The 21,466-nt window shown below is 50.4% G+C and overlaps 2 non-coding genes across 2 annotated transcripts; one reads left to right on the top strand and one right to left on the bottom strand.

Annotated features, from left to right (window-relative positions):
* Positions 1–12,130: 12,130 nt before the first annotated feature.
* Positions 12,131–12,202, top strand: trnap-cgg. Its single transcript has one exon. It is a non-coding gene; the product is annotated as a tRNA-Pro (tRNA).
* A 156-nt stretch (positions 12,203–12,358) lies between these two features.
* Positions 12,359–12,430, bottom strand: trnap-agg. Its single transcript has one exon. It is a non-coding gene; the product is annotated as a tRNA-Pro (tRNA).
* Positions 12,431–21,466: the final 9,036 nt, after the last annotated feature.

Raw genomic sequence — 21,466 nt, 5'->3', positions numbered from 1 at the left:
GTGGCGACGAGGTAAACTACGAATTTTGCGGAGACCAGCTGCCGCACTCGGAGGGTAAGCCTTGCCATTTTAAAAATGCTGTTTTTTGGGAGGTTAGAGGCATTCGACCCGGCTATTGAGGACTGGTCCCAGTATGTGGAGAGAATGTGTTACTTCTTCCGGGCAAATGATATACTGATGGACGAAAGGAGACGGCTTATCCTGCTGTCGGAGTGCGGACCCTCCGCTTTCGCCATTATACGTAGTCTGACTTATCCCGATGCGCCGGACACGAAAACTTTCCAAGAAGTAACGGAATTGGTGAAAGAGCACTACGACCCAAAACCACCCCTCATTTTGTGTAGGTTCAGATTCTACACAGCGAAGCGGGAAGACAGGGAGTCAGTCACAAATTTCTTGACCCGCCTGAGAAGGCTGGCGGAAAAATGTGAGTTCGGCTCGACGCTAAATGAAATGCTTCAGGACCGGTTAGTGTGTGGTATAAACGACCTCACAATACAGAAACGCCTGTTGGCGGAAACGGAGCTAGACTGCAGGTAGGCGTTACAGCTAGCACTGTCCCTAGAAAAAGCAGCAAGTGGGGCGCAGGAACTACAGGGCACGCCAATGGAGGTAGATACCTGTGAGAGGGACTACCACAACGGGTCCTGCTACCAGATAGCCGCTCTCGGGAAAAACCTGAGGAATAGAGGGAAAAAGGAAAACCCCAGAACTGCCCCCAAGTCTGCCAGGACTAACTGGAGACAGAGGGAAGTACCGGCTGAGGCTCCCCCAACAGAGAAGGACCGTTTCTGGCACCAGACAGAGTGGGGTAACAACGACAGAAACCCTAGAAGGAGGTGGCAAAAGAGGAATAGCAGGTGGGGACGCTGGGAAGTACACAACCTAGACGCCCCATCCTCCTCCGAAGGGGAACAATTATATAATATTACAACAAAGAAAGCAGAACCCATTAGGATTACCCCACGGGTGAACGGGCGGCCGACAATAATGGAAATAGACATGGGTGCGGCCGTATCAGTAATGGGAGTGGCAGCATTTAGAAAAATCAAAGATGGACTCCAGCCACTAACCCTAACAAAAACATCGACAAAACTTAAAACCTACGCGGGGGAACCCCTGGAAGTTCTAGGCACGACTCATGTACCTGTGGAATATGAGAAACAATTGCTCAGATTACCGTTGACGATAGTAGAGGGCTCCGGACCGAGCTTAATTGGACGGAACTGGCTGAAAGACCTAATATTTGATTGGATGAAAATTTTCCAGAGTGGAAGCGGCAGTTGAGTGGAGTATTCCAAAAATACCCGGAGGTCTTCCAGGAAGGTTTGGGGGAAATCATAGGCGCCAAAGCAACTTTGCACGTAGCCCCAGAAGCCCTTCCGAAATTTTGTAAGGCCAGGCCGGTACCTTTTGCATTAAGGAAGAAAGTAGATGACGAAATAGAAAGGTTACGGCGCGACGGCATTATCAGACCAGTACAATTCTCGGAATGGGCAGCGCCGGTGGTACCAATTTTGAAGCCAGACGGCTCGATACGTCTCTGTGGAGATTTCAAACAGACAGTAAACAAATACGCACTGCTGGACAAATACCCAATCCCAAAAATAGACGACCTATATGCCAAATTGGCAGGTGGGCTTTTGTTCACGAAACTAGACATGAGCCACGCCTACCTGCAGTTAAAACTGGACAAGGGCTCCCAGAAGTTCGCTACAATCAACACCCTGAAGGGCCTTTTTCGTTATACTAGGCTACCTTTTGGAGTGTCATCAGCCTGCGCTATATTCCAGCGTACGATGGAAAATATTCTGCAGGGACTACCGCAGGTGGCGATTTATTTGGACGATGTCTTAATCACGGGTAGGACAAACAGGGAACACTTAAGGAACCTGGAGGAAGTGCTCAGGCATTTCGCAAAGGCAGGCATACGGCTAAAAAGGGAAAAATGTGTTTTTCTGGCCCCACAAGTGACGTACCTGGGATATAAAGTAGACGAGTCAGGCTTACATCCATTAGAAGACTGAGTAAGGGCAATAAAAGAAGCCCCAGCTCCCACCAAGGTCCAGGCGTTACGATCATTTCTAGGGTTGGTAACCTATTATGGAAAATTTATTGAAAATAGGGCGTCCATCCTGGAACCCCTCCACCAGCTACTAAAAAAGGGGCAAGAATGGAAATGGTCCACCCGCCAAAACCGAGCATTTAGGGACATTAAGGAACAACTGTTCCTAAAGCATGCTGCTGTTCAGAGAGACTTGGGTGTGCTAGTTCATGAGTCACAGAAGGTTGGTTTACAAGTGCAACAGGTGATTAAGAAGGCAAATGGAATTTTGTCCTTCATTGCTAGAGGGATGGAGTTTAAGACTAGGGAGGTTATGTTGCAATTGTATAAGGTGTTAGTGCGGCCACACCTGGAGTATTGTGCTCAGTTACTTGAGAAAGGACGCACTGGCCCTCAGGGCCGGCTCAAGGCACCGGCAACTCGGGCAGTCGCCCGGGGTGCCATGTGCTAGGGAGCGCCAGACTCGGGTCTCGCGCATGCGCAGTTGGGCCGGTGCCAACCAGCGCATGCGCGGTGGCCGCCCTCCCCCAGGGCGGCCCCGCCCCCCCGCTCGGTCCGCTCCCCCCGCCCCCTCCTCGGGTCCGCCCCCCCTCGGGTCCGCCCCCCCATCGGGTCCGCCCCCCCCCCGGGTCCGCCCCCCCGCCCCCTCCTCGGGTCCGCCCCCTCCGCGGGTCCGCCCCCCCCGGGTCCGCCCCCCCTCGGGTCCGCCCCCCCGCGGCCCCGCCCCCCCCACCCCTCCTCGGCCCCCCCCCATGGCCCCCCCCGTGCCCCCCCCGTGCCCCCCCCCCGTGGCCCCGCCCCCCCCCAAGGGCGCCGAAGTTCAGCTTGCCCGGGGCGCCAGCAACCCTAGGGCCGGCGCTGCTGGCGCTGGAGGGTGTGCAGAGGAGATTCACTAGGTTAATCCCAGAGCTGAAGGGGTTGGATTACGAGGAGAGGTTGAGTAGACTGGGACTGTACTCGTTGGAATTTAGAAGGGTGAGGGGGGGGATCTTATAGAAACATATAAAATTATGAAGGGAATAGATAGGATAGATGCGGGCAGGTTGTTTCCACTGGCGGGTGAAAGCAGAACTAGGGGGCATAGCCTCAAAATAAGGGGAAGTAGATTTAGGACTGAGTTTAGGAGGAACTTCTTCACCCAAAGGGTTGTGAATCTATGGAATTCCTTGCCCAGTGAAGCAGTTGAGGCTCCTTCATTACATGTTTTTAAGGTAAAGATAGATAGTTTTTTGAAGAATAAAGGGATTAAGGGTTATGGTGTTCGGGCCGGAAAGTGGAGCTGAGTCCACAAAAGATCAGCCATGATCTAATTGAATGGCGGAGCAGGCTCGAGGGGCCAGATGGCCTACTCCTGCTCCTAGTTCTTATGTTCTTATGTTCTTATGTTCTAACTGTCATCCGAAAATGTCCTAGAGCATTATGACCCAAGGAAGGAGTTGGTGGTCACTTGTGATGCATCCCCATACGGGGTAGGAGCCGTCTTAGCCCATAGAGGAAGGAATGGGGAAGAATGGCCAATAGCCTATGCTTCGAGGACCTTGGCGATGGCTGAGAGGAAGTACGCCCAAATCGAGAAGGAAGGACTGGCGGTGATATTCGCAGTAAAAAAATTTCACCAGTATCTGTACGGGCGGAAATTCACCATAGTGACGGACTATAAGCTGTTATTAGGGTTATTAAAAGAAGACAAGTCAATACCCCCGATTGCATCAGCTAGAATCCAACGCTGGGCGTTGCTACTGGCGGCATATAGATACGTTCTGGAGCACAGACCGGGAACGCGAGTAGCACATGCAGATGCTTTGAGCGGACTTCCCCTCCCGGACACTCCGCCGCAAATACCAAAAGTAGAGGAGACAGTAATGACTCTAAATTTTTTGGACACCCTACCAGTAGACGCACAACATATTCGATTGTGGACACAAAAAGACCCAGTTTTAGCCAAGATGAAGCATTTACTGCTAACAGGGGAACTGGAAAGACCAGTGGAGCCCCAGATGCACCCATACTGGAGCAGAAGGGACCAAATAACCGGAGAAGACGGTATCCTATTATGGGGAGCCCGGGTAATCGTCCCAGCTCAGGGCCGTCAGGCAATCTTAACTGAGTTACATCACGGACACCCAGGGGTGTCTAAAATGAAGATGCTAGCTCGAAGCTACGTTTGGTGGCCAGGTTTGGACACAGACATAGCAGCCTTGGTACGTCGATGCCAGGAGTGCCAACAGGGGCAAAGAGTGCCACCAGCGACGCCATTGCACCCGTGGGAATGGCCAGGCAGACCGTGGACCCGCCTGCATATTGACCACGCCGGCCCTTTCATGGGCTCAATGTTTTTGGTGATAGCGGACGCCCACTCCAAATGGTTGGACGTCCACCGGGTAAACACGGCAAGCACAGCATCGACAATTGAAAAGCTCAGGGCCTCGTTTGCAACACATGGACTGCCGGAGGTATTGGTGTTGGACAACGGAACGGCATTCACAAGTGGGGAATTTGGAAAATTCCTGAAGGAAAACGGAGTCCGTCACATCAAAACGGCCCCTTACCATCCAGCGACCAACGGCCTGGCAGAGAGAGCGGTCCAGACACTTAAAGCGGGACTCAAGAAGCAGCCGGCAGCGTCAATAGACACAAAGCTCTCCCGCTGGCTGTTTGATTACAGGACCACACCGCATTCCACAACGGGCATACCGCCAGCTGAACTCTTAATGGGAAGGCGGCTGCGAACGAAGCTGAGTCTCCTTTTCCCAAATTTAACGGGGAAAGTGGAGAAACATCAGGAGGCCCAACGCAGGGGGCATGATAATAGTCGGCAGCAGAGACATTTCCAGGTGGGGGCACCGGTTTGGGTCAAGAATTATGGGAATGGACCAACGTGGGTCAAAGGCACGGTAGAGTCCCAAACAGGGCCCATATCCTATGAGGTTTCAATAGGAGGTAAGGTGCTGAAGAAACACCTAGACCAAATAAGGGCAGCCAAACCACACCTGGAGGCAGGCGAAGCTGGACCGCCTCAAGCTGGGATAGCCCAGACGGAAAGGATACCCACACCCCAGCCCCGAGCAATTTCTCCAGACCCTGTCATCCGGTCATCAGAGTCGGAGATGGACACACTCGACGAGGCCGCCGCGACACCTCTCCCCGAGGAGGAGGAAGAACAACTTTCAAGGAAAAGACGGGCACCAATAAGGTACACCCCGCCCACTTCGGAGAACGACCCGGCGGACGACACAGAGGTGACAGACCCAGACATGAGGAGCAGGAAGAAGTTCCGAGGAATGCCAGCTGGCAGGAATTCCTCGGACCTTGGGGGGGAGGGGTGTAATGAACTCCAATTGGCTTTATTGGTTGGCCAATTGGAGTATGAGCTCCCTCAATGATAGCTCATTGAGGGGGCCCATATAATCACCTGTGTAGGCTTTGTAAGCCAGTCTTAAGTTGACTGGACTGCTAGCAGCACTGTTTGTAGCTGCTCCTGTAATATTGTTACTATAAATAAATATTGGTGTGGTGACGGAACTCCTGCCTCCTGTGGATTATTACAGGTACTCTAAATTTATTTTTTTAAATCATACCCTTAATCATGCTAACTTTGAAGACCATCACCTCTCCAACACCTGCTACTTGCCAAGGTCCTTAGTTCCCTAAATTCCATATTTGAATCGTTCAAATTAGGTGCCAGAGTGCTGAAACTGCCCTAATAAAATCACAATGACAACCTCTTTGACTTAAACTGCAGCCTCAGACACAGTCCACTAATGTCCTTTTGGGAAAGAAATCTGCCATCCTTACCTGATCGAGCCCTTATGTGAGTCCTGACCCACAGCAATGTGGTTGACTCTTAATTACCCCCTGAAATGGCCTAGCAAGCCATTCAGTTGTATTCAATCGCTAAGAAAACCCAAAAAAGGAATGAAACCAGACGGACCACCCAGCATCGACCAAGTAACTGGAAATGACAACAGCAAACCCAGCCCAGTCGATCCTGCAAAATCCTCCTTACTAACATCTGGGGACTTGTGGTAAAATTGGGAGAGCTATCTCACAGAATAGCTAAGCAACAGCCTGACATAGTCATACTCACAGAATCAAACCTTACAACGGACAGACCCACTATCACCATTCCTGGGTATGTCCTGTCTCACCAGCAGGACAGACCCAGCAGAGGTGGCGGCGGCACAGTGGTATACAGTAGGGAGGGAGTTGCCCCAGGAGTCCTAAACATCGACTCTGGACCCCATGAGGTCTCATAGCTTCAGATTGAGCATAGGCTAGGAAATCTCCTGCTGATTACTATGTGCCAGCCACCATCAGCTGATGAAACAGTACTCCTCCATGTTGAACATCACTTGGAGGAAGCACTAAGGGTGGCAAAGGCACAGAATATGCTCTGGGTGGGGGACTTAAATGTGCATCACCAAGACTGGCTCGGTAGTACCACCACAGACCGAGTTGGCCGGAGCCAAAAGGACAAAGCTGGTAGACTGGAACTGCAGCAGGTGGTGAGGGAACCAACAAGAGGGAAAAACATACTTGACCTCATCCTCACCAACCTTCCTGCTGCAGATGCATCTGACCATGACAGCACCGAACCTGGTTCAATGAAGAGGCAGGACAGCATGCCAAAAGCAACACCAGGTATACCTAAAAGTGAGTTCAACATAGTGCAGCTACAAAACAGGACTACTTGTGCGCCGAATAGCATAAACAGCAAGTAATAGACAGAGCTAAGCAATTCCGCTTTGAACCCATCAGAGCTAAGCTCTGTAGTCCTGCCACATCCAGCCGTGAATGGTCATGGAGAATTAAACAACTCATTGGAGGAGGAGGCTTCACAAATGTCCCCATCCTAAATGATGGAGGAGCCCAGCACATCTGTGCAAAAACCAAGGCTGAGGCATTCGCAACAATCTTCAGCCAGAAGTTCCGAGTCTTCTCTTGAAGTCCCCAGCATCACAGATGTCAGTCTTCAACCAATACGATTCACTCCACGTGATGTCAAGAAATGGCTGAAGGCACTGGATACTGCAAAGGCGATGGGCCCTGACAATATTCTGGCAATAGCACTGAAGACTTGTGCTCCAGAACCTGCCGCATCCCTCGCCAAGCTGTTCCAGTACAGCTACAACACTGACATCTACCCAGCAATGTGGAAAATTGCCCAGGTACGTCCTGTACACAAAAAACAGGACAAATCCAACCCAGCCAATTACTGCCCTATCAGTCTACTCTCCATCATCAGCAAAGTGATGGAAGGAGCCATCAGCAGTGCTATCAATTGGCACTTACTCAGCAATAACCTGCTCACAGACGCTCAGTTTGGGTTCCATCAAGGCCACTCAGTTCCTGACCTCATTACAGCCTTGGTTCAAACATGGACAAATGAGCTGAATGCCAGAAGTGAGGTGAGAGTGACTGCACTTGACATCAAAGCAGCATTTGACCAGGTTTGGCATCGAGGAGCCCGAGCTAAACTTGAGTCAATGGGAGTCAGGGGGAAAACTCTCCGCTGGTTAGAGTCATACCCGGCACAAAGGAAGATGGTTGAGGTGGTGGGTGGTCAATCATCTCAGCTCCAGGACATCACTGCAGATGTTACTCAGGGTAGTGTCCTAGTCCCAACAATCTTCAGCTGCTTTATCAATGACTTCCCTAAACTCTTGGTCAAAGAGGTGAGTTTTAAGGCTACGTGCCAAGTGCTGGAAAGTGGGGTTAGTGTAGATTTAGTATAGTTTAGTCAGTGCAGACTCAATGGTCCAAAGGGCTTCTTCTGTACCGTATGACTATGAAGAATATTGCAAGTGCAGAGGGAGCAGGGTTAAAGGGACGGACAGTAGAGCGCTATCCTGAAGTCAGAAGTGGGGATGTTTGCGGATGGCTGGACAATATTCAGCACCATTTGCGACTTCTCAGATAACTAAGCAGTTCATGTCCAAATGCAGCAAGACCTGGACAATATCCAGAGTTGGGCTTACAAGTGGCAAGTTACATTTGTGCCACACAAGTGCCAGGCAATGACCATCTCCTACAAGAGAGGATCTAACCAACACCCCTTGAAATTCAATGGCATTACCATTGCTGAATCCTCCATGATCAACATCCTGGGTGGTTACCATTGATCAGAAACTGAACTGGACTAGCCATATTAATACTGTGGCCACCATGGCGGGTCAAAGCCTAGGAATCCTATGGCGAGTAACTCACCTTCTGACCCTCCAAAGCCTGACACCATCTACAAGGCATAAGTCAGGAGTGTCATGGAATACTCTCCACTTGCCTGGATGAGTGCAATTCCAACAACACTCAAGAAGCTCGACACCATCCAGGACAAAGCAGCCCACTTGATTGCTACCCCTTCCACAAACATTCAATCCCTCCACCACCAACAAACAGTGGCAGCCATTTGTACCAGCTATAGGATGCATTGCAGTAACTTGCCAAGGTTCCTTAGGCAACATCTTCCAAACCCACGACCACTACGATCTAGAAGAATAAGAGCAGCAGATACCTGGGAAACCACCACCTGGAGGTTCCCCTCCAAGTCACTCACCATCCTGACTTGGAAATATATCACCGTTCCTTCACTGTCGCTGGGGCAACATCCTGGAACTCCCTCCCTAACAGCACTGTGGGTGTACCTGCACCTCAGGGACTGCAGCAGTTTAAGAAGGCAGCTCAGCACCACCATCTGAAGGGCAACTTGGGATGGGCAATAAATGCTGGCCTAACCAGCGAGGCGCACATGAATTTTAAAAAGTTAACAATGTCACCCCCTCTAAGGTCCTCCTTCCAATTCAGTGTGACCATTAACTCTGGAATTCTCCAAGCAGCTATCCTTGGCCCTCCTTTTCCCTTAGATATATATAATTGGTGACATATGGGGTCAGGTATATTGAAGCTCTCAAAAATTCTCTCCCTCATATTCTAATCTTTGCAAGGTTATGACTCTTTCCATGTCCATGAGATCCTCCAGCCCTACAGGCCTTGGAACCTCTGCATTCCTATGACTCCGGCATTCGCCGCATACCATTGTTTTTAAAAAAATATTTTTATTCTCCATTTTCACATTTTCCTTCAAAATTTATACCCCCCAACAAGCAGTAAACGATAACAGACACATAGTCAATACCTTCAACATCAACAACGATCCCATCCTCCCACCACCCCAAACAACGGCCCACCTGTCAATATATGCATCAAATAAAACCAACCCTCCCACGGTGGAAACAAAAAACAAAGGAGAAAAAGAAAAGCGAGTCCGGGACCGCCCATGGTCACCATAGAGTCTACCCCCCCCCCCCCCCCCCACACTCAACGCCGTCCAACCTCTGAAAGAGTACCGTACGTGATACCCAAGAGTTGTAAACCACCCCCCTCTCCAACTCCTCCCGTCCACCGCCTCTTGTAAAACTCCTCTCCCCAACCTCGGTTCCTTCCCCCCAACTTTCCACCCCGGCTAGACCCCTCGAACCCTGTTCTGCCAGGCTCCGATGGCCGCAGCCCCTCCCCCCACCTCACTCCTGTTCACAGGCCGGCTTAAACCGGCCAGCGCGGAGGCCCCCGCCCGGGTCCCTTTCCCCCTTACCCGGCCCCAGGAAAACCCAGAAGTCCCCTTTAGCACACAAACCCCACATACACACCCACACCCAAAGAACCCTCATTACAACGGAAAGTCCCATTTCTTCCCTTGTCTAAATATACACAACGTTGGCTCCTGTAGCCCATACACCAGCATGCAGTGAAACAAAAAAGAAAAAATACAGTCATGAGGCTATATCGGTACGTGACCATTTCTCAATTCTGCCACAGTCCTTCTGCCTTTGCAAACTCCTCCGCTGCTTCCGCCATCCCAAAATAAAAGTCTTTGAACTTGTAGGTCACCCTCAGCTTTGCTGGATATACAATGCTGCACTGCACCTTGCTAATGTACAGTGCCCTCTTCACCCGGTTGAAAACAGCCCGCCTCCTTGCCAGCTCCACCGTAAAGTCCTGGTATACACGTATACCAGCTCCAGCTCACTGCACCACCCGCTTCTGTTTGGCCCAGCACAGGACCTTCTCCTTCACACTGTACCTACGGAAGCACAGAGTCACTACCCTTGGCGGCTCACTAGCCTTTGGTACAGGCCTCCCCGACCGATGAGCCCGATCCAGCTCATATCGGGAGGGATCCTCTCCCTCCCCCAATAGCTTTGCCAACATCGCAGCAAAATACTCAGTCGGCCTTGGCCCTTCCACTCCTTCGGGCAGCCCCACAATCCTCAAATTCTGTCGCCTGGATCTGTTTTCCAGGTCTTCCATTTTTCCTCGCAGATCCTTGTTGATCTCTATCACCTTCCGCATCTCCTTCCCCATCGAGGTGAGTTGATCACTGTGCTGCAGTAATGTCTCTTCCACTTCCTTCAGCACCTTGCCTTGCTCCCGCACCTCCGCCACTGCGCTCGCCACCACCGTCCTCACCGGGGTAATCACCTCCTCCACCAGCAGTTTCAAAACCGCCCCCATCTCCTTCCTCATTGCCACCATGTGTTTTGTGAACTGCCTTTCGAATTCCACGGCCAGCACCTTAGTTATTTCTTCAGCCGTAAGCAATGCGGCCTCCCCTGGTGCTCCAGCCTCCATTTTCTTTACCGACCCCGCGGTGACCTTTCCGCTCCCCAACGGACTTTCAGCTGCTTTTTTCACGGCCGTTGTTTTACTGATCTTCGGCATATCCCTTCCCTGTGCTTTCCCCCGACTTTTGCTGCCTTCGCTGCCCTTAGGACCGGGCTTTAACCCACGACAATGCCGTTCCCGAACGGTAGCCCTCCAACGCGCGGCTGCCTCCTGCCCGTCACCGGAAGTTCCGCCACCTACCATTGTTAACTGTTCCTTCAACAGTCCACACTTTGCACTCTACTGTCCGTCCCTTTAACCCTGCTCCCTCTGCACTTGCAATATTCTTCACAGTCATACAGTACAGAAGAAGCCCTTTGGACCATTGAGTCTGCACTGATAAAACTACACTAAATCTACACTAACCCCACTTTCCAGCACTTGGCACATCGCCTTAAAACTCACCTCTTTGACCAAGAATGTAGCCACAGCCCCTTAATACTTTCTTCCTTGGTCCACCATCCACTTGTGACATGCTAAAGGGGGTATAAAAATGTAAGTTGTTGTTGAGACATCGGACACTAGTCAGGTGCTAAAAGAGTGGAATTAAAACAGAAAATGAGGGAAATACTCAGGTCAGTGTTCCTTGCTTGACCCGAAAAGCAAACTTTTTATCCCTGTGCACAGATCAGCTGAGTATTTCCAGCATTTTCTGGGGAGGGTTTCTGCAGATTTCCAGCATCTTGTTCTGGTAGATTGGGAATGGGTTAAAGTTGGTTACGTTTTCAAATACATTGATAAATAGATGGGAGATAACTGCAGAAGATTTGATTCTATGCAAATAGTACAATCGACTATTCTGGGTAAAAACAGGAAATGCTGGATAAACTCAGCAAATCTGGCAGCATCGGTGGAACAGACAGAGAGGAACAGTCCCTATGGATCTTCTACAGAGACGGCGGGCCTGGTCGGAATCTGGCAAGGAGCAGTTCTATTAAATGTGTGCTTTGCTGCTGAGTGACGATGGGGGAATATCCAGCCTTTGTAAATCTGGTGTGCAGTGGATTGGACTACAACATGCACCGCTCGGCACTGCCGCTGGGCGGAGCTGGTGCGACACGGTGGTAACTCTGGACGCTGCCGCTGGGTGGCGATGTCGTCGCATAGGGTTGCATTACTCTGTGATGTCACCGGGTGGCGCTGCGGCCGGGCGAAGGAGGGGGGGGGGGGTCCGAGGGTAACGGGAAGGGGCTGCTTTCTCCTGCAGCGCTGCCCGCCGCGGGGTCGGGGGTTTGCTGCCAACGGCTCCCCCGGCGGCAGCGGGGGGCGCCGGGGGCGGGTGGGAGGTGCGTCGCGTTGGGGGTTTAGGGCCGCAGCCCGGCGCAGGAAGGAGGAAGAGAAAGCGGAGGCGAAATGGGGCCGGCGCCGATGGAGAGAAAGCGGCTGCCAGGGAGTAAAATGGCAGCTGGCTCGTTGGTCTAGGGGTATGATTCTCGCTTCGGGTGCGAGAGGTCCCGGGTTCAAATCCCGGACGAGCCCCATTTTATTTTTTTAAAGTCGTTTATTTTATTATTTTTTTTAAAGTAATTTATTTCAGCCTGGTGACGGATGCCGTGCTCTTTCTTTCGCTCTCTCTTTGGCGACCGAGTTTTAAAAGAAAAAAAAGAAGGGGCAGGCGGAGCGGGTTTTAAAACTGGGCTCGTCCGGGATTTGAACCCGGGACCTCTCGCACCCTAAGCGAGAATCATACCCCTAGACCAACGAGCCAGACACTTGGAACAGGTACAGGCCCAGCTGTCTGCACAGACTGGAGCAAGCTCACAGCCAAACTGCAACATTGCAAACACCATGGTCAATGCCCACCTCAGTCTGCTGCTCATCACACTCCTCATGCTGCATCTTATCCCCGGTGTCTGAGTCCTTCTTCATTAATTCATCGCCTGATTGGGTGTTTACTTCCAAGTAATGGGCACAGCCTGCACCATACCAGCCGAGCGGGCAGCTGAGGTGTGGGGAAACCTTTCATTCTGTTTAAAACTCTCCAAGCCCCTCAGAAATCTCCGCTTGTGCAAGTTTCTGTCTGCTTGCATTCTATTTACCCCACATACTTAAATTAAGAGTGCTGTAGAAAGTACTGGGTCGCATATAACTGGTGACCAGAGACGGACAACAATAATAATAATCTTTATTGTCACAAGTAGGCTTACATTAACACTGCATTCAAGTTACTGTGAAAATTATTGATAATACTTGAGCAGCTCTTACATGCTGTGTGCCTGCCTTGTGCCTCGTGGAGAACTCCTGCGCTCCCGGCACCTGACCCACGTCAGATCTACAGTATTGCACCAGGTTGACCGCACTCCCTACTCCCACTGGTGAGTTTTCCACTGCTTAGGAGCCTCCTGCTCTTTGAAGAACTCCATTCTCACTGCGAGTTCTATTCCTCCAAGTTCCAAATGAGCTGGACAATCTTTAGTCATTGGATTACTAAGTCTACCTCATCAGGTTGATTTGGAATTTGCCTCAGCAATTTAACTTTGTGCTTCATTACCCCACCCCCTTCCCAAAAATAATTTGGTTTTCCTGAGAAGGTGCTGGTGATAGGTCTTCTTGAACCACTGTAGCTCTTGTGTTGTCAGAGCTCCCACCATGGTGAACCCAGTAACGAGGATGTCCATGTCAAAGCCAGAACTGTATGACTTGAAGAGGAACATGGATGTTCCTCCTGTCATTGCTGCTCTGGCCCTTGGTGGTAGAGGTTGCAGAGCTGAAATAAGCTGTTGAAACAAGCTAATTAAGTTTTTTATTCTGCAGATAGTAAATATGTGTTTACCTATGTATTCATTTTTAGCATTTGCCCTCTTTAAAGATGAGGATAATCAGAAAGGTGGTATGCAAGATGCTTCAAGGTGATCCCGTGGTTTGACAGAATTGAGATAGGGATCCAGGAGAATGACAGTACTATAACCCTGAGACAAGGGATGTAAATGGAGTTCTAAATTCCTTGTATTTTCAGTGACTCTCCAGGAATAGAGGATAAATCTCTGATAAATCAGAGTTATTGAGCTGGATGCCAAGTTACAGCCACTGCAATGTTTAGAAGTATGAGATGGAATCTCATTGAAGCGTACAAAGTTCTTACAGGGTAGATGAGGAAGGATTTTTCTCTTATAGGTGGGGGTCTAGAGCCAGGGGACAGTCTCAGAATAAGGGGAAGGCCATTTAAGACTGCGATGAGAAGGAATTTCTTCGCTCAGAGGATGGTGAATCTTTGGAATTCTCTACCTCAGAGCTGTGGAGGCTTCATTGTTGAATATCTTTGAAGCAGAGGTCGATAGATTTCTTGGTACCAATGACATCAAGGGATACAGGGATAATGTAGGAAGATGATATAGATATAGAGAAATACAGCACAGAACAGGCCCTTCGGCCCACGATGTTGTGCTGAACTTTTGTCCTAGGTTAATCATAGAATTTTGGACACTAAGGGCAATTTATCATGGCCAATCCGCCCAACCTGCACGTCTTTGGACTGTGGGAGGAAACTGGAGTACCCGGAGGAAACCCACGCACACACGGGGAGGATGTGCAGACTCCACACAGTCTGTGGATGTTGAGGTAGAAGATCAAGGATGATCTAGTTAAATGGCAAACCCACGTTTCAGGTTCCTATGCATCAGGGAAAAGGAAAGTTACCTGGACACTTTGTTCCAGATGTCAGTCGCAATCCTCAGGATAGGGTCATCTGGTTTGGTCCATGGTCGGGGACAGGAGGATGTGACTTCAAGTGAGGCAGGTAAGAAGATCGAGAAGGTGGAAGTGGCAGAGCCTCAGCCCTTGCAAATGTCCATTTAGTTCTAGATTCTTGCAGCTTGTTTGGATGAGAATGGGGTCTGCAAGGTAGATGAGTGAACTGACCGTGACATTGTGGTAAAGGAGATAAACACAGGTCAAAGGAGTAAATAGGAATGTAGCATAGCCTAGAGCGAGAATCCGGAAGGATGTATTGTCTGCTCGGTGTCAAGGTTTGGGACATCTGCTTGGGGCTGGAAAGGGTCTAGTTGTCGTGGTCAACATGAGTACCAATGACAAATTATTTGAGAAATGAATGCTTGGCTCAAAGTCTGGTGTGGGAAAATTGATTTCCAGTTTATGGACCGGCACCAGTACTGGGGAAAGTGGGAATGGTCTACACTTGAACATTGGTGGGGTTGGTGTTCTATCAAGCTGCCTAATTAGGGAAGAAGAGAGAACTAGGGCAAGGAAGCAATTTGGTTGAGGTGAGAAATGACAAGGGCTAAAAGTCACTTGCAGGAGTGGTGTACAAGGCCCCCTAATTGTAACTACACACAGGACAGAGTATAAAGGAAGAGATAATGGGACCTTTCAGAAAGATATAGTGATAATCATGGGGGATTTTAATCTACATATGGACTGGGAAAATCAGATGGGCGAAGATAGCCTAGCTGAGCCCTGGAGTACTGTGAGTATTGGTCTCCTTATGTAAAGCATTAGCAGTTCAGATAAAGTTTACTAGACTAATACCTGGAATGGGTGGGTTATGTTGTAAGGAAGGGTTAGAAAGGCTATGTATTTGCTGGAGTTTAGAAGAGTAAGAGTCGGGGTGGCACAGTTGTGCAGTGGTTAGCACTGTTGCATCACAGCGCCGAGGCCCCGGGTTACTGTCCATGTGGAGTTTGCATATTCTCCCCATGTCTGTGTTGGTCTCACCCTCACAACCCAAAGATGTGCAGAGTAGATGGATTGGCCACACTAAATTGCCCCTTAATTGGGAAAAACATAATTGGGTACATTAAATTTATTTAAAAGAGCAAAAATCCAACTTGATCACAAACTTTAACATCCTGAGGTATTGACAGAATGGCTGTGGAGAGGATGTTTAATCATCAGAGAATCTAGAACTAGGGGTCACTGCTTAAAAATAAGGGTTGTTCATTTAAGTCAGAAATTAGATTGTTTTTCTGTCACAGTCGTGAGCTTCTGGAAGTCTCTTTCTCAAAAGGCAGTGGAAGTAGGGTCTTTGAACATTTTTAAGGCAAAGCTAGATAGATTCTTAACAAGGGGGTGAAGGTGATTGGGGATAGGCAGGAACATGGAATTGAGATTACAATCAAATCAGCCATGATCTTATTCAATGACGAAGCAGGCTTGAAGGGCCAAGTCGTTGACTTCTAATTCATTTGACTCATTCCTGAGATGAAGGGTTTGCCTAATGATGAAGGGTGAACAAGTTTGGGGCTATATCTGCTGGAGTTCAAAATACTGAGAAATGTTCTTATTGAAAGCTATGAAGATCTTGATGAGACTTAATAGGGTGGATACCAGGAGCCTGTCTCCTCTTGTGGGAGAGACTAGATCTAGAGGACGCTGTTTAAGAACCCTTTTAAGAGATAGCATTATTTTCTTTCCGAGGGTTATTACTAGAATTATTTTCCCCAAAAAGTAGTGGAGGCTGAGCCATTGAGTTGGCAGATTTTTAATAGACAAGGGAGTAAAGGGTCATGGGGACTGTTAGGAAAGTGGAGTCGAGACCACAACTAGTTCATCGTCTATGGTCTTTTTGAATGGAGGAGCTGTCTTGATAGGCTGAATGGGCTACTTCTGTTCCTAAATCCTATGTTACAGGGGAATCAGTGAGCACAAGTCTTGTGGAGTGGGGGAACAAAAAGAGCACTTTCCACAGGTTGTAGGGAACTATTCATAGGGCCACTTATTACAATTCCCCATTTTCCACAGTTTTCTAATTCCAGTGAATAATTATGCTTTTAGAGGTTGTCATGGTGTATAGACGCTCAATACCAAGGGACCCAACCATTAAAAGGCAAATGCAATATGATTTGCAAACTGCTGGCAAACGTTTCATTATCAAACCTGCAAGAGCACGTTCTATCAGAGTAGAAAACGCTGGTCCTAAATATTTTTTTCAAAATACAAGGCTGATGACAACAAAATGGTTTATCGTTAGCTGTTTAATGTGTAAAAATAAGGATCTCAATACAATTCTCAGACTCCACTTAAGTGGAAATCTTAATAGGTGCCTCTTCTTAGAGATATGCAGAAGTTACATACAGTACCATTTTTGTAAGATACAAGAGGAAGAGATCGAGGCTTTAGGACCAACTGGCTGCTATTTTTGGACAGCAGCCAGCAACCATTAGCATATCCATGACTTATTTTCTTACAGGGCTGAGGATTAGGCTATGTCCAGGGAGGGAGATGCGTTGCCTTTGTTTTTATTCTTAAGGTTTTTATTCCGTCATTAAAATTACAAAGCCAATGCGCAGAGTGTACAGGGCGAGCCCTTAATCCATCTCAATTCATGGTCTCCACAATAAAGACATACAAGATCCACACTGACAAGAAAAGGCACTGCACCTCATCTTGGGTTTCATCTCAGCGAAAAGGCTTTCCCTAACCTTTGCTTTTTTTACTAAAATATACTTTATTCAGAAAATCGAAAGAAAAATCCTTACAATCAAATTGTCGTAACAATAAAGTACAATATTATTTACATTTTCTCCAGGTTCATTCTGAGATGCCTAATCTTTGTTCGGGAAGTTACACCTGGTTGAGGTAAATTGCCCAAAACTGGATATACAAATGAGTTATATCAGCTGGAATGCACTTCAAATAAACTCTCTGATTGCCATCCAGGCAGAGGGGGAAGGGAGCTGCATCAGGTGGAGTCCCACTTATTTTTAAAATTAGTTTGTAAATCTCAGGGTTTATCATCCAATTTGCATTCTTCACTTAAATCCAAGAGACAGATTTGAATGTTTATGGCACATACGTAACTGATTAAGGTAGTCATTGGCAGAACTGGCTCGAGCACGTGAAAGCATTATCGGGCCCTACACTCTGTCGGATCAGCCCAGCACCCCCATCCCACCCCTCTTTTCTCCACCACCAAAATATCCTTAATTCTCTCTACCTTCTATCGTGAATTACCTTCTTTGTCACTTAAGGTTAAAATGAACAAATGTAAAACCCCTATTCAGGAAAGCGAGAGGAAATGGATCTAAAAGGTGGTCAGCCTGACATCAGTCACAGGGAAAGTACTAGAATCTAATCATAGGATCCCTACAGCGCAGGAGGCCATTTGGCCCATCGAGTCTGCACCGACTTTTTAAAAGAGCACTCCATCCAAACACACTCCCCCGACCGATCCCAATAATGCCTTAACCTAATTTACACATCTTTGGACACTAAGTGACGATTTAGCATCTACCTGCACATCTTGGACTGTGGGAGGAAATCGGAGTAACTGGAGGAAACCCACGTAGATACGGGGAGAATGTGCAAACGGCAGTCACCCAAGGTCGGATTTGAACATGGGACTCTGGCACTGTGAGCCAGCAGTGCTCATCCAGGATATCATAACAGTGCACTTCTAAAAATTAATTCACAGGATGTGTCCGGGCTAGGTCAGCATTTATTGCCCATCCTGGTTGCCTTTCAGAAGGTGGTGAGTTGACTTCCTGAACTGCTGCAGTCCCTGAGGTGTAGGTACACCCACTAGGGCAAACATTTTATCTCAAGATAGTGAAGGAATGGTGATATATTTCCAAGTCACTTGGAGGGGAACCTCCAGGTGGTGTTGTTCTCAGGTATCAGCTGCCCTTGTCTCCCACACTCTTCTCTCTGCCCCGTCTCCCACACCTTTCTCTCTGCCCCATCTCCGAACCCTTTTTTCTGCCCCGTCTCCCACACCCTTTTCTCTGCCCCGTCTCCCAAACCCTTCTCTCTGCCCCGTCTCCCAAACCCTTTTCTCTGCCCCGTCTCCCAAACCCCTTTTTCTACCCCCGTCTCCCAAACCCTATTCTCTACCCCGTCTCCCAAACCCTTTTCTCTGCCCCGTCTCCCAAACCCTTCTCTCTGCCCAATCACACAACACCCTTCTCACCCCGTTCCCCCATACACTTCTCCCCCCGTCCCACAACATCCTTCTCTCCCCTCGTCTCCCAGACCCTTCCCTCCACCCCTCCCATCACACCCTTCTCAAACACCCTCTCACCACACGCTTCTCACGACCCAGTTCCCACACCTTCTCTCCGTCCCCTCCCCCACACCCTTCTCTCTCACCCCCTCTCCCCCCACACTTCTCTCGCCCCCTCCCCCCCACACCCTTCTCTCCACCCCCTCCCCCACACCCTTCTCTCTCGCCCCCTCCCCCCCACACCCTTCTCTCCACCCCCCACACCCTTCTCTCCACCCCCTCCCCCACACCCTTCTCTCTCACACCCTCTCCCTCCACACTTCTCTCGCCGTCTCCCCCCACACCCTTCTCTCCACCCTCTCCCCCACACCATTCTCTCACCCTCTCCCCCACACCATTTTCTCACCCTCTCCCCCCACACCCTTCTCACACCCTCTGCCCCCACATTTCTGTTGCCCCCTCACCCCACACCCTTCTCACACCCTCTGCCCCCACACTTCTGTTGCCCCCTCACCCCACACCCTTCTCTCACCCTCTCCCCCCACACCCTTCTCACACCCTCTGCCCCCACATTTCTGTTGCCCCCTCACCCCACACCCTTCTCACACCCTCTGCCCCCACACTTCTGTTGCCCCCTCACCCCACACCCTTCTCTCGCCGTCTCCCCCCACACCCTTCTCCCCACCCCCTCCCCCACACCCCCTCCCCCACATCCTTCTCTCACCCACTCCCCCACACCATTCTCTTGCCCTCTCCCCCCACACCCTTCTCTCGCTCCCTCCGCCCTCACCGTTCTCTCCCCACTCTTTTATTCCTCTCCATTCTCCCACTCCATAACTCTCCAATCCCACTCCCTCTATCTGCATCCCCACACACCCCCTGCTCCCCCACTCTCTCCCCTGCTCCCAATCTCTCCCCTGCCCACCAATCTCTCTCCCCTGCCCCCACCCCCACTCTCTCTCCCCCGCCCCACTCTCTCCCCCACCCTCTCTCCCCCACCCCCACACTCTCTCCCCCGCTCACACTCTCTCTTCCCCGCCCCCACCCCCACTCTCCCTCCCCCGCCCCCACTCTCTCTCCCCCGCCCCCACTCTCTCTCCCCCACACCCACTCTTGCTTGCCGCCCCCACTCTCTCCCCCCCCACCCCCCCCTCTCTCCCCCCCACCCCCACTCTCTCCCCCCCACCCCCACTCTCTCCCCCCCACCCCCACCTCTCCCCCCCACCCCCCATTCACTCTCCCCACACACCCCATTCTCTCTCCCCACCTCCACTCTCTCCCCACGCCCCTACTCTTCCTTGTTGCCCCCTCTCGCTCTCTCTCTGTCCCCATTCCCTCTCTCTGTCCCCATTCCCTCTCTGTCTGTCTATCTCCATTCCTTCTCTCTCTCTGTCAATCCCCATTCCCTCTCTCTCTGTTCCCATTCCCCCCCTCGCTGTCTATCCCCATTCCCTCTCTCTCTGTCTGTCCCCATTCCCTGTCTCTCTCTGTTCCCATTCCCTCTCGCTGTCTATCCCCATTCCCTCTCTCTCTCTCTCTCTCTGTCCCCATTCCCCCCTCTCTGTCTATCCCCATTCCCTCTCTCTGTCCCCATTCCCCTCTCTGTCTATCTCCATTCCCTCTCTCTGTCCCCATTCCCTCTCTATCCCCATTCCCCCCTCTCTGTCTATCCCCATTCCCTCTCTCTCTCTTCTCATTCCCTCTCTCTGTCTATCCCCATTCCCTCTCTCTCTGTCTATCCCCATTCCCTCACTCTGTTCCCATTCCCTCTCTCTGTCTATCCCGATTCCCTCTCTCTGTCCCCATTCCCTCTCTCTGTCTATCCCCATGCTCTCCCTCTCTGTCTATCCCCATTCCCTCTCTCTCTCTGTCCCCATTCTCTCTCTGTATATCCCCATTACTCTCTCTGTCTGTCCCCATTCCCTTCCTGTCTATCCCCATTCCCTCTCTCTCTCTGTCTGTCTGTCCCCATTCCCTGTTTCTCTTTGTTTCCATTCTCTCTCTGTCTATCCCCATTCACTCCCTCTCTGTCTATCCCCATTCTCTCTCTCTCTGTCTATTCCATTTCCCTCTCTCTCTGTCCCCATTCCCTCTCTCCATCCCCATTCCCTCCATCTGTCCACATTTTCTCTCTCTCTCTCTCTCTGTCCCCATTCCCCCTCTCTGTCCCCATTCCCTCTCTCTGTCCCCATTCCCTCTCTCTGTCTGTCCCCATTCCCTCTCTCTGTCCCTCCCCATTCCCTCTCTCTCTGTCCCCATTCCCTCTCTCTCTGTCCCCATTCCCCCTCTCTGTCTGTCCCCATTCTCTCTCTCTGTCCCCATTCCCTCTCTCTGTCCCCATTCCCTCTCTCTCTGTCCCCATTCCCTCTCTCTGTCCCCATTCCCCCTCTCTGTCTGCCCCCATTCTCTCTCTCTGTCCCCATTCCCTCTCTCCCTCTGTCCCCATTCCCTCTCTGTCCCCATTCCCTCTCTCTGTCCCCATTCCCTCTCTCTCTGTCCCCATTTCCCCTCTCTGTCTGTCCCCATTCCCTCTCTCTGTCTGTCCCCATTCCCTCTCTCTGTTCCCATTCCCTCTCGCTGTCCCCATTCCTTTTCTCTCTATGTCCCCATTCCCTCTGTCTGTCCCCATTCTCTCTCTCTCTCTGTCCCCGTTCCCTCTCTCTCTCTGTCTGTCCCCATCCTCTCTCTCTCTCTGTCCCCGTTCCCTCTCTCTCTTTGTCTGTCCCCGTTCCCTCTCTCTCTCTCTCTCTGTCTGTCCCCATTCTCTCTCCCCCTCTGTCCCCATTCCCTCTCTCTCTCTCTGTCTGTCCCCATTCTCTCTCTCTGTCCCCATTCCCCCTCTCTGT

Source organism: Scyliorhinus canicula, chromosome 7 (genome assembly GCF_902713615.1).
Source record: "Scyliorhinus canicula chromosome 7, sScyCan1.1, whole genome shotgun sequence".
NCBI lineage: Eukaryota > Metazoa > Chordata > Chondrichthyes > Carcharhiniformes > Scyliorhinidae > Scyliorhinus > Scyliorhinus canicula.
Note: the sequence above shows the minus strand (reverse complement) of the source record. Positions and strands in the feature narration are given on the sequence as shown.